The sequence below is a fragment of the Capsicum annuum genome, unplaced genomic scaffold (genome assembly GCF_002878395.1).
Source record: "Capsicum annuum cultivar UCD-10X-F1 unplaced genomic scaffold, UCD10Xv1.1 ctg74370, whole genome shotgun sequence".
NCBI classification, from domain to species: Eukaryota; Viridiplantae; Streptophyta; class Magnoliopsida; order Solanales; family Solanaceae; genus Capsicum; species Capsicum annuum.
In genome coordinates this window covers 8,472-14,195 of record NW_025884474.1, presented here as the reverse complement: position 1 = coordinate 14,195, position 5,724 = coordinate 8,472, and the positions used below count along the sequence as shown (strand labels likewise).

At 35.6% G+C, this 5,724-nt stretch overlaps 1 pseudogene; it reads left to right on the top strand.

Moving 5' to 3' along the window:
• Positions 1 to 156: 156 nt before the first annotated feature.
• LOC124894465 lies at positions 157 to 1,779 on the top strand (annotated as a pseudogene).
• Positions 1,780 to 5,724: the final 3,945 nt, after the last annotated feature.

Genomic DNA, 5,724 nt, shown 5'->3' with positions numbered 1-5,724 from the left:
AGCAACAGAACATGTTTATTCTCCTAAGAAATCTGAATCTAAAAACTGACTTAACGTTAACTTGTAGCCTAAAGACTAGGAACAACTTATTGACTCCTAAATAAACTCAACAACTAAACTACTAAGTGACCCACAAAGCTGGTCACGTTGCTAGTCATGTTGTCAACACCTCCTCTACTAGAAAAGACAGGGAAGCATATTGTACAACAATGTCGAGGATTACCTCTCTCTATTGTTGTCGTCGCTGGACTTCTTGGAAAACAGGACCCAACGCATGATAATTGGAAGAAAGTTAAGAAAAATATGAACTCATTCTTTGGTACGGTATCCGAACAGTGCCAATCAATTCTTTCTCTGAACAGTGCCAATCAATTCTTTCTTTGAGTTACAGTTACTTGCCCCAGTATTTGAGGGCATGCTTTCTCTTTGTTGGAGGTTTACCTCAAGATACGGAGATTACAATTTCGAAGTTGATTAAAATATGGATTGCTGAGGAATTCGTAAGGGCAAGAAGCAACAAAAGATTAGAAGAGGTGGAGAAAGAGTACGTTGAAGAGTTAATTGATAGAAGTCTACTTTTGGCTGGTACATGAAGGGCTAATGGGAGGATGAAAACCTCCAAAATTCACGATCCTCTTCGACAATTATGCATAAGAGAATTGTCTTACCTAAAAGATCAAAAGGCATAAATGATCAACGGCGAATCCTTCTGTATAAACTTTATGCTTATCATTCAAGGGATGAAAGGGATAATGGTGTTATAAGTATAACCCATACCTTTATTTCAGTGGTTAGCCTGCATGAATCAGACTCCATGAGTTATTTTGTGCCCGGGGCAAAATGGATTTTTTCCATTGTTTCACACTTCAAGTTGCTTAAGGTGTTGGACGTATTGTCAATCGGTTATATATGTTGCTGCATATATTAACAAAGCTCTTTCACTAGCCAAATTGAGAAATCTACAGACCATAATTCTTGAAAGTCTTGAAGAGTCAAGCATTGAAGCGCCCACTAGATATCTGGTCAATGTCAGAGATAAGACAGTTGGATATTAAATGGCCACTATACATATCTGACCCTCTTGAGGCAGAAAATCAAAGTATTGGAGAACAACCTTTGTTTCTCAATAAGTTGCATACACTCTATCTCCATTATTCTCCTTTTGTTGTGGAAATCATTAGAAGAACTCCCAATCTAAAAAAGCTAAAGATTTTGTTTGAATCTGGGTATATTGACTGGCCTGCTATTCTTGATTCTCTCGTTCTTCTGGAGGAACTGGAGACACTACACGTAGAGATAGTGACCATTCAGCTGATGATTTTGTCTACGAATATCTTCCCTCCTAATCTCAGGAAATTGAGATTATCACGTACTAAAATACCATGGAAAGTTATTAATTTGCTGGCTAATTACCCAATCTTTGAGGTGCCCAAAGGCAGCCATGCATTCGCTGGAACAGATTGGAAACTGAATGAAGATGTCGTATTTCACAAATTAAAATATCTACATATTGTGTCTGAAGATCTGGAAAGGTGGGAAGCATGTAGTGATAATTTTCCAATGCTTGAGCAACTATTATTGGGTAGGTTGTATAAACTGAAGGAAATTCCCCAAAGTATTGGTGAAATAATGACATTAAAATTGATCCATGTAAGGTATTGCAGCTCTGATTCAGGAACAAGTGCAAAGAAAATTCAAGAAGACCAAGAAAGCTGGGGAAATTATGAGCTTCAAGTTCGAATTCTTAGGTATGTTAAAACTCCGTCTTTGATTAGTTAATCCATAATAAAATTTCATCTTTGGCTTGTAACATGGACCTACTATAAATGTCAAAAGAACAGCTTTGGGCAATTTGACAAAATTTTTTTGCCGCTGTGCAGAGGGACTTGGCTACAGCGTCTCCCAGCACATAATAAAAATAAATTACTTCATCTGTCCAATTTTACTGGTCTACTATACTATAAATATATATGTCCAATAGTACTTGTCCAATTTGAAAAACCAATGAATAATTTACCATGTTTTACCCATTTTACACCTTCTACTAAATGCTATTTATTACCTAATACATTTCATAAAGTATGAAATTTACTATATTCAAAGGGTAAGGGTGATATAGTAAAATTACATTTATTATTTACTGTTTGTTAAGGCGTGTGTTAAGTCAATAGTGGACCTCTATTGTTGGACGGAGGGAGTAAAATTTTTGAGAGCATCCCTCAGTAATATAAATATTATCATGAATTTTCTTTTCCAGTACCAGTGGCAACCATCAGCGTATTAGCAAAAAATGTTTTCCATGAAAAATTTTGGTGGTCTGGTCAGTTATGGTATTTTCACGACGAGCAATGGTATGTATTGATAACATTTATCAAAAGTTCTCATTCACGCAATACAACATGCATAATCATCAAAATATACTTATAATTTATCAACTGTGGAAAGTTGAGTTATTGGAATGAAGCACTAACAAAATTTCTTTCATTAGACATTAATGCAGGGAAAGAACTTCTAGCTCTGTGAAATTTGGAAATTTGTGTGATGTTCGCGGCGTTAACATTTTGAGATGTAGTAGCAAGTTGAATCTTTAATCCTAATAACTGTACTGGGGAATTCATTTTTTGTAGATTTATATTCAAACTTGAGTATTTGGTCAATTGATTTGCATATATCCAGCCAATTTGTGGTCATCTTCTACCCCCTTTATGACGTGATGTTCTTGGCTCCTATTTTTGCATGTTCTTGAGCCAAATATCCCTGTTTAAGTTCCTGCATTTCACCATCACGAAGTAAGGACGTCTTGCAGATTAATGCTTCTTATGACTCGAGAACAACTATGATCCATTGGAACTTTTATTGGTAGAAAACCAGTTATCCGTTCACATATATACACATTAACAAGGTCTAGTTACTTTCATGGAATTTCCTATGCAAGGACGGGAAAGAAAAGTAACAATGAACACATCTCTCATAGCAGAATCTCACTGTAGATTCGAGAAATTCTATGCCAAAACCAGGAGCTCAATGGAAGAACTCAAGTGAATTGACCAAATATGATGAGAGATAAGAAATGGAAATAGAAAGTGAAGAGCAGTTAAGCAACTGAAATTGTAATTTCTAAATGAATAACACTAAAAGATTACACAACCATTATAAAGGAATAGAATCTACAACAATTTGGACTCAACTGCCTTAACTAACTTTCCCGCCAAGTTGAGCCTAACTAATTCCTAATGTGGTCATTCTCTGTTATCTAACTATCAAACTACCATTTGTATTTCTTGTATCAGTACTCCCCTCTGTAAAAAGATCCTTGACCTCAAGGATCAAAGGTAGGAAATTTGGCTGCAGCACTGAAAGAAACTCCCACCTTGCCACTTAACATCACCTGTGCAACAGCTTTATCACTCTTCTTGTCACGCCCCGAGCCGAGGACCTAGACGTGGCACGCACCCGATACTATTGCTAGTACGAGCGAACGTTTTGGCGTATCACATGAGCATATAGATAACATAATGAATAAAGAGGAAACAGAATAGAATAAGATTTCTTAAAGGATAAGTCTTTCATCAATGTTCACTAATATCACTTAACGTCTGAAGTTACAATAGTCATGACAAATAATACTAAAAATTACAAGATCTGTCTAGTAACTAAATCAGTCTGCGAATCCTCTAATAAGTACCAATACTAAAAGAAAAGAAAATATAATGAAGTTATCATATCTCGTCCAACCGCCTGATAGGAAAGAGGCTCACCAATAGCAGAAGATAGAGATCCTAATAAGGCGCCTGACCACGGACATGAGAGCCAGAACCTACATCATGAAACAATGTAGTTACAAAGGCGGTCAATATGTGGAATTTATCGGTATGCAAAACCATTTCAGGAGGTTAGTACATCAAGAGATTAGAAATGACAATAACATTCAAACTTAAAAGAGGACAACTAGAAAGGAACAAGAATATAAACTAAATTTATAATTGACCAAATAAGGTAGATTTAATTGCTTTGATTATTTGTGGGAGAAAGTAGTGAACCGTCATAAACCACCATGTGAGCGCATGGAGTCTGATCTCGGCCCGATCTGCTAAACCGTCCTATACCTTGCCGGGCATAGGACGTGACATGACATAGTTTGCTAGCAAGTATCCATGGTTATCTCCTTTTCGAGACACATAAAAAAAAGAGTCATCCGCTTGAGAAATGATCTCTATCCTATGTCGGCAAACATAGTTTCAGGCATTTGTCATTTAGACCTATGCCTTCACAATCAGCTAACCAACTCCATTATGCTCATAATGTTATCTTACCGATTCATGTTCATAGATTAGCCATATTAGGATCATATTCATGGTTTAGCCACTTTAGGGATCATGCCTGAGAATTAACCAACTTGGGTTCATATTTGAGATTAAGCCACCATAGACTCATAATCAAGTATCATCATCACTAGGACTGATGGGAGGTAGAATCATAATTCATTAAGTCAAATTAATTCATCAGTGAGAGATTTTCGTATCTTTATCAGGAGTGAGCCTTTGGAATGTACATGTTGTTTTTATCATACCTTATGAGTTTGGAGATCATATCTTAAGGTAATAAAAACATTCATGAATTAATTCGTAAAGCTAGAAGTCATACGGATCGTGTCATTTTGTGTCGTGGTTCATAAGAGAGGTATTTTATGATATTATAGAGATCATGGAAAATTCAAGTCATTATAGCATTGTCATCTTTGCCGATTTGTGACCAACGTCCTAGCTTTACTAGCCTCATGTTAATATTTTAGCCTTTTTGTGGGATCATATTGGAATTCAGCAACTTTGGTTTCATACATCATGAACTAACACTTAGTATTGTTTTGGTGAGTCATTGAAAGCAACGTGTTGCAACATCATTATTACAATAGTCCATGTCATAAATTTCATAACACTTAATGGAACTAAAGAGGAAATTGAGGGAATTTGGTTGAGCTTCATGGATCACGGTTCATATGAAAACAATTGGAGTTTCCAGTATGATGTATTCTTAGAAACAGAATTAAAAATTCAGAGTATTTAGTTTAAAGAAAAGCAACAGGCTAACCGCACAGATGTTAATCTGGAGTGTGTTGCATGTGTCATAGCCATCCAGAATTGAGATACCATCTATTTATGATTGTAACTTTACAAGAACAGTGAATGACAGTTTACTTCTATGGAAACTTAAAAAAAATATCTACAACTACTACCTGGAAACAAACATGTGAAATAGACAGTCCAAAATGCCAAAGGCAGAACACAATAAGCCCAAATATTTAGAACAATTTATGCAGAGTATGTGAATGCCATATGGATCTAAAGAAATCATACGTTCTTTGAAATGATAGCTAGAGACTGGGAAATTTTAATTTACCAAAGAACATGCCTATATGTGCTATGTGAGATCAAATTATAGGGTGCAAAACTAGTTAATATACTAGGCTAGAATATGAGGATTGATTCAAAGGCTAGTAGTATGGTTTAGCTTTGCTTGATTCTATTTAGAGATAGCCAGGAGTGTTAATTGGCTATGAAAAATATGTAATACCCCAAGATTTCTTTGTTGAAATTTTGTGCGTAAACATGTTGGGTTCTATCTTCTAGAATGAATTATAAATTTTTCGTGTGGAATGTCTTAGATTATGATCCACCATTACGTATAGTATATAATAATATTTCCAACGATATGTGTATCATCCAA